The sequence below is a fragment of the Hemiscyllium ocellatum genome, chromosome 33, assembly GCF_020745735.1.
Source record: "Hemiscyllium ocellatum isolate sHemOce1 chromosome 33, sHemOce1.pat.X.cur, whole genome shotgun sequence".
Classification (NCBI taxonomy): domain Eukaryota; kingdom Metazoa; phylum Chordata; class Chondrichthyes; order Orectolobiformes; family Hemiscylliidae; genus Hemiscyllium; species Hemiscyllium ocellatum.
Window position 1 is genome coordinate 18,282,022 of NC_083433.1, and position 10,593 is coordinate 18,292,614.

The 10,593-nt window shown below is 47.0% G+C and overlaps 2 non-coding genes across 2 annotated transcripts; one reads left to right on the forward strand and one right to left on the reverse strand.

Annotated features, from left to right (window-relative positions):
* Nucleotides 1-2,107: 2,107 nt before the first annotated feature.
* On the reverse strand, nt 2,108-2,194 carry trnastop-uca (transfer RNA opal suppressor (anticodon UCA)). Its single transcript has one exon. It is a non-coding gene; the product is annotated as a tRNA-Sec (tRNA).
* A 4,867-nt stretch (nt 2,195-7,061) lies between these two features.
* On the forward strand, nt 7,062-7,148 carry trnastop-uca (transfer RNA opal suppressor (anticodon UCA)). Its single transcript has one exon. It is a non-coding gene; the product is annotated as a tRNA-Sec (tRNA).
* Nucleotides 7,149-10,593: the final 3,445 nt, after the last annotated feature.

Below are 10,593 nucleotides of genomic sequence, written 5' to 3' on the forward strand. Positions count from 1 at the left end.
CTAGCACATAAGGGAAACAAAGCACAGACTGGGTGACCGTTTTGTAAAACACCTACAACCTGTCCGCAAAGAAGACCCTGAGCTTCCAGTTGCCTGCCACTACAACACCCCACCCTGGTCCCTGGCCAACACCTCTGTCTCAGACTTGCTGCAGTGCTCCAGTGAAGCTCAGAGCAAGCTGGAAGGACAGCACTACATTTCCCATTTGGAAAATGCAGCATTCTGGACTTCTTATTGAGTTCAACAATTTTAGGGTTGCAATTTAAGTTTTCCCCAAGCTTTCCCCCACCCCCACATACCAGGCCTCTTCATTACATGGGCTGCTACCACACACAACCCATTGTCAGCGACTAATTGTCCCCATTAGCACCATCTCCCAGGTTTGTCTTTATCCACTCCTTTGTCTGTCCAACTATTTTTCTCTCTCTTGGGGCTCTATCTCCACCTATCCTTTAATCCTCCTGCCTCCCATCTCCATAATACTGCATAAAAACTATGCTCACCGCCCTGTGGCTGACCATTCCAATTTCACCTTCCACTCCATCAAGGTCATGCAGGTACTGGGCCGCCTCCACCGCAAACCATTACCACCCGATGCCTGGAGGAGGAAAGCCTCATATTCCATCTTGGGACCCTGCAACCACACAATATAAATGTGGATTTCAACAGCTTCCTAATTTCCCCTCCCTCCACATTATCCAAGTCCCATACTTCCAGCTCGGTGTGGGTCTCCTGACCTGTCCGTCACTCCCCCCAGACGCATCACCTTCTCCCTCACCTTCATCCACCTATCGCTTTTTCAACTAACTTCACACAACCCAACCTCCCACCCCTTTATCTCAGCCCACAACCCTATTTTCTGATCAAGGGGCTCGAAACATCAATTCTCCTACTCCTCGGATGCTGCCTGACCTGCTGCGCTTTCCCAGCAACACACTCTCGACTCTGATCCTCAGCATCTGCAGTCCTCACTTCCTCCTTTCTGAAGAATGGTCACTGGACCTAAAACTTTAAGTCTGATTTCTCTCCACACATGCTGCCAGGATTGCACGAGGATTAGGTAGACGATGAGCAGGATGAATAGCGTAGAAAGGGAGAACCTCTTCCCACCCTTAAAAGGTGCGGTAAGAGATCATAGATGGGGATAGGTAATGGAAGAAAGAAACATTTTCACTGAGCGAGTAGTACGAAATGAACATCGTGGGAGTATGATGGAGACAGGGTTCAACAGGCATGCAAGAGAACATTGGATCACTATTTGGCTAGAAATAGTGAGCAAAGTTATGGGGGAAAGGCAGGAGAGTGGCACTAGGGAATGATGCTTGTCTGAAGGGCCAATGCAGGCAAAATGGCATCCTGTCACACCATAACAATTCTTGATTCGTTGACTGAGAGATGGAGAAGGGTGACCAATTTGCCTTTGGTGACCAATTTGTCGAGTGGAAAGGAATTAGCCAGATGGAGTGGGTGTGGCTTTGATTAAGTTGACCAAAACAGAGGGCAGTACCACTGTGAGTGCTGAGGCAGGTCACAAACTATGGGGGTATGTGAATTGGGAGGCCGGTGCTGGACAGTAAAATGTTTAGGGCTAAAACAATATGGCCAGTTGAGATATGAAGGGGTTTGCCTGGCTGTTGATTGTTTCAGATGGATTGCAACGTATTTTCACTGCGGATGCGTATTTATGACCTTGGGAAATCTGTTCTGACGATCTTTTGGACTGGCTGAGAGAGTCAACTCCATTTGAAAGCAGCACCAGAAATGAGGTGGGGGATTTGGATCTGAACACAAGAGATTCTGACCTACTCTTGCTGATGGCTTCCTCCGTGGGTACGGTCAATCTGGGCAGGAATGGAGCTGTGTCACAGGAAACCATGCCACCTCTTCATTCAAACTGTCCCTGCTGTTCTTGCACCCACCTCAGAGAAACACAAATCAACTCTCTGCCATATCAAACTGCATCTTTGCTTTGTGTTTAAAGAAAGGGTTTTGATGTTTGCTCTTTAATCATGAGTATAATCTTAACAAACTGCCCCTCCCAAATAACATCCCCCACCTGACCTTTAAACCTCTGACACACGTTAAACACAAGCCTTTACACACACTGCGCCTGGAAGGTGGAATTGAACCACTCTGTCGCTAAACAGCTACAGGTTTGAAATCTGCACCCTAGACCACTAGGAATCATCCAGGCATCATACCTGCATGAAGAGTCTTATATAAAACAGAGGAAATTGCAATACTTTACACTCAGCATTAGTAGTTAGTCAGTCTCATCCAACCAGTCCTCAATATCCCATGCAGGTTCATCTAACACATTGCCAATATTTTCCACTGATTTTAAAACTGCTTTTAAATAAAATTGTGATTATTTTCACAATTTTATGGATAGATAATGCAAATGAGGTTCATCATTAGACAACATTTCCGCGACCTCCAAGGGATGCCACCACCAGACCCATATTCCAATCCCCTCCCTTGTTAAACGTCCACAAGGACCATTCCCTCCAGGACACCCTGGTGCACTCCTCCTTCACTCCCAACACACTCACCCCATCAACAGCCCCACGGAACATTCCCCTGCAATCACAGAAGATGCTACATCTGTCCGTTTACTTCCTTCTCCTTCACCATCTAAGGTTCCAAATACACCTTCCAGGTGAAGCAGCACTTTACCTGCACATCACACAATCTCATCTACTGCTTTCTCTGCTCACGATGTGGTCTCCTGTACATTCCGGAAAGGAAAAACAGACTCGGTGACCATTTTGTCGAACACCTACAACCTGTCCGCCAAGAGGACCCTGAGCTTCCAGTTGTCTGTCACTACAACACACCACCCTCGTCCCTGGCCAACATCTCTGTCTCAGTCTCGCTGCAGTGCTCCAGCAAAGCTCAGCACAAGCTGGAAGAACAACACCTCATTTTCCATTTGGGATCGCTGCAGCATTCAGTGCTTCTTATTGAGTTCAACAATGATAGGGCTTGAGTGCCTTTCCCCAACCCCCCACACCCCCCCATAGTGTGTGACCTGTCTCAGCACTCACAGCGGTGCTATCCTCTGTTTTGGTCAACTTAATCGAAGCCACACCCACTCCATCTGGCTTATTCCTTTCCACTCAAGGTCACCAAAGGCAAATTGGTCACCCTTCTCCATTTCTCAGTCAACGATTCAAGAATTGTTATGGAGTGACAGGAGGCCATCTTGCCTGCATTGGCCCTTCAGACAAGCATTATTCCCTAGTGCCGCTGTCTTACCTTTCCCCCCATAACCTTGCTCACTATTTCTATCCAAATAATAATCCAATGTTCTCTTGCACGCCTGTTGTACCCTGTCTCCATCACACTCCCACGATGTTTATTTTGTACAATAACTACTCACTCAGTGAAAATCCTCTTCCATTACAATCCCCATCTATAATCTCTCACCGCACCTTTTATGAGTGGGAAGAGTTTCTCCCTATCTACTCTCTTCATCCTGCTCATCGTTTATCTAATTCCCGCGCAATCCTGGCAGCATCTGTGGAGAGAAATCAGACTTAAAGTTTTAGGGTCAGTGACCTTTCTTCAGAAAGGAGGAAGTGAGGACTGCAGATGCTGAGGATCAGAGCCGAGAGTGTGTTGCTGGGAAAGCACAGCAGGTCAGGCAGCATCGAGGAGTAGGAGAATCGATGTTTTAACCATAAGCCCTTCATCAGGAATGACGGTCGTGGGCTGCGATATAGGGGAGGGAGGTTGGGTTGTGTGAAGGTAGATGAAAAAGCGATAGGTGGATGAAGGTGAGGGAGAAGGTGATGCGTCTTGGGGGAGTGACGGACAGGTCAGGAGACCCATGCCGAGTTGGAGGCTTGGGACTTGGATAATGTAGAAGGCAGGGAAATTAGGAAGCTGTTGAAATCCACATTTACCGTGAGGTTGCAGGGTCTCAAGGTGGAATATGAGGCGTTCCTCCTCCAGGCATCGGGTGGTAATGGTTTGCGGTGGAGGAGGCTCAGTACCTGCATGACCTTGATGGAGTGGAAGATGAAATTGGAATTGGCAGGAGGATTAAAGGATAGGTGGAGATAAAGCCCCAAGAGAGAGAAAAACCGTTGGACAGACAAACGAGTGGAAAATGATCAGCCTGGGAGAAGATACTAATGGGGACAATTAGTCGTTGACAATAGTTTGTGTGTGAGCAGCCCATGTAATGAAGAAGCCTGGTGTGTGTGTGGGTGGGGGAAAGTTGGGGAAATGGGTTCCAACCCTAAAATTGTTGAACTCGATAAGAAGTCCAGAATGCTGCATTTTCCAAATGGGAGATGTAGTGCTGTCCTTCCAGCTTGCTCTGAGCTTCACTGGAGCACTGCAGTGAGCCTGAGACAGAGATGTTGGCCAGGGACCAGGATGGGTGTTGTAATGGCGGGCAACTGGAAGCTCAGGGTTTTTTCAGGGACAGGATGTAGGTGTCCGACAAAAGAGTCACCCAGTCTGTGCTTTGTTTCCCAAATATACCAGAGACCACATCGTGAGCAGAGAAAGCAGGAGACGAGATTGTGTGATGTGCAAATAAAGCACTGCTTCACCTGGAAGGTGTATTTGGGACCTTAGATGGTGAGGAGGGAGAAAGCAAATGGACAGATGTAGCATCTTCAGTGGTTGCTGGAGAATGTTCTGTGGGGCTGTGGATGGGGTGGGTGTGTTGGGAGTGAAGGAGGAGTGCACCAGGGTGTCCCGGAGAGAACAGTCCTTGTGGACGGCTGACAAGGGAGGAGAGGGGAATATGGGTCTGGTGGTACCATCCCTCTGGAGGTAGCAGAAATGTTGTCAAATGATTTTCAGTTGCATTTTTAATCCATAAAATGGTGAAGATATTCATAGTTTTATTTAAAGGCAGTTTTGAATATAAGTGAAAAATATTGGTAATACGGAACTTGAACCTGAATATAATGTTGAGAGCTGGTTGGATGACACTGGCTATCCACTAACCTCGAATTCAAAGTGTTGCACTTTCCTCTGTTTTATATGTGACTTCCTCCACACATGCATAATGCCTGAATGATTCCTAGTGATCGAGGGTGCAAGCTTCAAAACTGTAGCTGTCTAGTGACAGAATGGTTCATTTCTTCCTTCCAGGCACAGTATGAGTACAGTGTTGTGTCAGGTATTTAAAGGTTGACTCAGTAGTGTAATTTGGAGAAAGTGAGGACTGCAGATGCTGGAGACCAGAATTTAAAAATGTGGTGCTGGAAAAACACAGCAGGCCAGGCAGCATCTGAGGACCAGGAGAATCGGTGTTTCGGGCATAAGCCCTTCTTCAGATTTCCAGTAGTGTTATTTTTCAGAGGATTTAGAGGGGTATTTTGTTAAGATTTTATTCATGTGATTGAAGAGCAAACATCAAAACCACTTCTTTACACACAAAACAAGGATGCAGTTTGGTACGGCAGAGAGTTGGGTTCATTTTCCCTGAGGTGGGGAGTAGAACAGGAGGACCGTTTGAACTAAGAGGTGGCAGGGTTTCCTGTGCTTGTCTCCATTCCTGCCCAGATTGACTGCACCTACCAAAGATGCTGTCACCAAGAGTAGGTCGAGTTCTCCTGTGATCAGTCGCTCCAGCCCCACCTCATCACTGGTGCTACCATGTCAATGGAGTTGACCTGTGTTGGCAGGCCAGGAGATCATCAGGACAGAATTCCCGACGTCAGAAAAAGGGATCCGCAATGAAAAATGTCACATTCCAGCTGGAACGATCAACAGCAAGGTATATCCCATCTTGGTTCAATAGGTCTTATTGTGACAGTCCTCAACATTTTACTTTCCATTTGAAGTTCCTGTTGAAGAGCTTATGCCCGAAACATCGACTCACCTGTTCCTTGGATGCTACCTGACCTGCTGTGCCTATCCGGCACCACACTCCTCACTCTGATCTCCAACATTTTCAATCCTCAATTTCTACTTTGCTCATCCCTCGCCCAATCCAGACAGCATCTGTGAAGAGAAATCAGTGTTAAAACTTTAGCTCCAGTGACTTTTCTTCAGAAGTGATGACACCTTGATTAAGCATAGTTTTTATGCAGTAGATAGGGAGAGGGGAGGCAGGAGGATTAAAGAATAGGTGGAGATAGAGCTCCAAGAGAGAGAGAAACAGTTGGACAGTGAAAGGAGTGGATCAAGACCAGCCTGGGAGAATGATATGCTGCTAATGGGGACAATGAGTCACTGACGATGGGTTGTGTGGTAGCAGCCCCATGTCATGAAGAGGCCTGGTGCGTGGGGGAGGGGGAAAGCTTGGGGAAAGGCACTCAAGCCCTATAATTGTTGAACTCGATACGAGGTCCAGAATGCTGCAGAGTTCCCAAATGGAAAATGAGGTGTTGTTCTTCCAGCTTGTGCTGAGCTTCACTGGAGCACTGCAGCAAGCCTGAGACAAAGATGTTGGCCAGGGACCAGGCAACTGGAAGCTCAGGGTCTTCTTTGCGGACAGGTTGTAGGTGTTCGACAAAATGGTCACCGAGTCTGTCTCTCGTTTCTGGAACGTACAGGAGGCCACATTGTGAGTTGAGAATGTAGGAGGTGCGATTGTGGGATGTGCAGGTAAAGTGCTGCTTCATCTGGAAGGTACATTTGGAACTTTAGATGGTGAGGAGGGAGGAAATAAATGGACAGATGTAGTTCCTTCTGTGATTGCAGGGGAATGTTCTGTTGGCTGTATTTGCGGTGAGTGTGTTGGGAGTGAATGAGGAGTGTACCAGGGTATCCTGGAGGGAATGGTCCTTGTGGACGGTTGACAAGGGAGGGGATTGGAATATGGGTCGGGTCTGGTGGTGGCATCCCTTTAATGTTGCGTAAATGTTGTCTAATGATCCTCATTTGCATTATTAATGCATAAAATTGTGAAGATAATCACAATTTTATTTAAAAGCAGTTTTAAAATCAATGGAAAATATTGGCAATGTGTTAGATGAACCTGCATGGAATATTGAGGACTGGTTGGATGAGACTGACTACCTACTAATCCTGAGTGTAAAGTATTGCAATTTCCTCTGTTTTATATAAGACTCTCTTCACACCACCCCAATGCCTGGATGATTCCTAGTGGTCTAGGGTGCAGGCTTCAAAGCTGTAGCTGTTTAGCGACAGAGTGGCTCGATTCCACCTTCCAGGCGCAGTGTGTGTCGGGGCTTGTGTTTAACTTGTGTCAGATGTTTAAAGGTCAGCTCAGGAATGTTATTTGAGAGGGGCATTTTGTTAAGATTATTGTCATGATTAAAGAGCAAACATCAAAACCCTTTCATTACACACAAAGCAAAGTTGCAGTTTGATATGGGAGAGAGTTGATTTGTGTTTCTCTGAAGTGGGTGCAAGAAGAGCAGAGACAGTTTGAACGAAGAGGTGGCATGGTTTCCTGTGACACAGCTCCATTCCTGCCCAGATTGACCGTACCCATCGAGGAAGCCATCAGCAAGAGTAGGTCAGAATCTCTTGTGTTCAGATCATACCCTCACCTCATTACTGGTGCTGCTTTAAAATGGAGTTGACTTCTCTCAGCCAGTCCAGAAGATCATCAGAACAGATTTCCCAACGTCATAAACACGCATCCGCAGTGAAAATATATTGCAATCCATCTGAAACGATCAACAGCCAGGCAAATCCCTTCATAGCTCAACTGGCCATATTGTTTTAGCCCTAAACATTTCACTGTCCAGCACCGGCCTCCCAATTCACACACCCCCACAGTTTGTGACCTGCCTCAGCACTCACAGCGGTGCTCTCCTCTGTTTTGGTCAACTTAATTGAAGCCACACCCACTCCATCTGGCTTATTCCTTTCCACTCAAGGTCACCAAAGGCAAATTGGTCACCCTTCTCCATCTCTCAGTCAACGAATCAAGAATTGTTTTGGTGTGACAGGATGCCATCTTGCCTATATTGGCCCTTCAGACAAGCATCATTCCCTAGTGCCACTCTCCTGCCTTTCCCCCATAACGTTGCTCACTATTTCTATCCAAATAGTAATCCAATGTTCTCTTGCATGCCTTTTGAACCCTGTCTCCATCACACTCCCACGATGTTCATTTCGTACTACTCACTCATGAAAATGTTCCTTTCTTCCATTACCTATCCCCATCTATGATCTCTCACCGCACCTTTTACGGGTGGGAAGAGGTTCTCCCTATCTACTCTATTCATCCTGCTCATCATTTACCTAATCCTCGTGCAATCCTGGCAGCATCTGTGGAGAGAAATCAGACTTAAAGTTTTAGGTCCAGTGACCATTCTTCAGAAAGGAGGAAGTGAGGATTGCAGGTGCTGAGGATCAGAATCGAGAGTGTGGTGCTGGGAAAGCGCAGCAGGTCAGGCAGCATCCGAGGAGCAGGAGAATCGATGTTTCGAGCATAAGCCCTTCATCAGAAAATAGGGTTGTGGGCTGCGATATAGGGGAGGGAGGTTGGGTTGTGTGGAGGTCGTTGAAAAAGCGACAGGTGGATGAAGGTGAGGGAGAAGGGATGCGTCTGGGGAGAGTGACGGACAGGTCAGGAGACCCATGCCAAGTTGGAGGTTTGGGACTTGGATAATGTGGAGGGAGGGGAAGTTAGGAAGCTGTTGAAATCCACATTTACCCGTGAGGTTGCAGGGTCCCAAGGTGGAATATGAGGCGTTCCTCCTCCAGGCATCGGGTGGTAATGGTTTGCGGTGGAGGAGGCCCAGTACCTGCATGAACTTGATGGAGTGGAAGGTGAAATTGGAATGGTCAGCCACAGGGCGGTGAGCATAGTTTTTATGCAGTATTATAGAGATGGGAGGCAGGAGGATGAAAGGATAGGTGGAGATAGAGCCCCAAGAGAGAGAAAAACAGTTGGACAGACAAAGGAGTGGATAAAGACAAGCCTGGGAGAAGGTGCAAATGGGGTCAATTAGTCATTGACAATAGTTTGTGTGGTAGCAGCCAAGGTAATGAAGAGGCCTGGTGTGTGGAGGTGGGGTAAAGCTTGGGGAAATGGGTTCCAACCCTAAAATTGTTGAACTTGATAAGAAGTCCAGAATGCTGCATTTTCCAAATGGGAAATGTGGTGCTGTCCTTCCAGCTTGCTCTGAGCTTCACTGGAGCACTGCAGTGAGCCTGAGACAGAGATGTTGGCCAGGGACCAGGGTGGGGTGTTGTAGCGGTGGGCAATTGGAAGCTCAGAGTTTTTTTACGGACAGGATTGAAGTGTTTGACAAAACGGTCACCCAGTCTGTGCTTTGTTTTCCAAATATACCAGAGACCGCATCGTGAGCAGAGAAAGCAGGAGACGAGATTGTGTGATGTGCAAATAAAGCGCTGCTTCATCTGGAAAGGGTATTTGGGACCTTAGATGGTGAGGAAGGAGGAAGCAAATGGACAGATGTAGCATCTTCTGTGGTTGCAGGAGAATGTCCTGTGGGGCTGTGGATGGGGTGGGTGTGTTGTGAGTGAAGGAGGAGTGCACCAGGGTGTCCCGGAGGGGACAGTCCTTGTGGACGGCTGACAAGGGAGGGGATGGGAATATGGGTCTGGTGGTGGCATCCCTCTCGAGGTCACAGAAATGTTGTCTAATGATCTTCATTTGCATTTGTAATCCATAAAATGGTGAAGATAATCACAGTTTTCTTTAAAGGCACTTTTGAACATCAGTGGAAAATATTGGTAATGCGGAACTTGAGCCTAAATGTAATATTGAGAGCTGGTTGGATGACACTGGCTATCTACTCACCTCGAATACAAAGTGTTGCACTTTCCTCTGTTTTATATGAGACTCCCTCCACACCTGCATAATGCCTGAATGATTCCTAGTGATTGAGGTTGCCGGCTTCAAACCTGTAGCTGTCTATTGCCAGAATGGTTCATTTCTTCCTTCCAGGCACAGTGTGAGTATCGTGTTGTGTCAGGTATTTAAAGGTTGGCTCAGTAGTGTAATTTGGAGAAAGTGAGGACTGCAGATGCTGGAGATCAGAGTTGAAAAATGTGGTGCTGGAAAAACACAGCAGGCCAGGCAGCATCTGAGGAGCAGGAGAATCGATGTTTTGGGCATAAGCACTTCTACAGGATTTCAGTCGTGTTAATTGTCAGAGGATTTAGAGGGGTATTTTGTTAAGATTTTATTCATGTGATTGAAGAGCAAACATCAAAAGCACTTTTTTACACACAAAACAAGGATGCAGTTTGGTACGGCAGAGAGTTGGGTTCATTTTCCCTGAGGTGGGGAGTGGAACAAGAGGAGCAGTTTGAACTAAGAGGTGGCATGGTTTCCTGTGACATTGCTCCATTCCTGCACAGATTGACTGCACCTACCAAAGCTGCTGTCACCAAGAGTAGGTCGAGTTCTCCTGTGATCAGTCGCTCCACCCCCACCTCATCACTGGTGCTACCATGTCAATGGAGTTGACCTGTGTTTGTCAGGCCAGGAGATCATCAGGACAGAATTCCCCAGATCAGAAAAAGGGATTCGCAATGAAAAATGTCACATTCCAGCTGGAACGATCAATAGCAAGGTATATCCCATCTTGGTTCATTAGGTCTTATTGTGGCAGTCCTCAACATTTTACTTTCCATTTGAAATTCCTGTTGAAGAGCTTATGCCCGAAACATCGA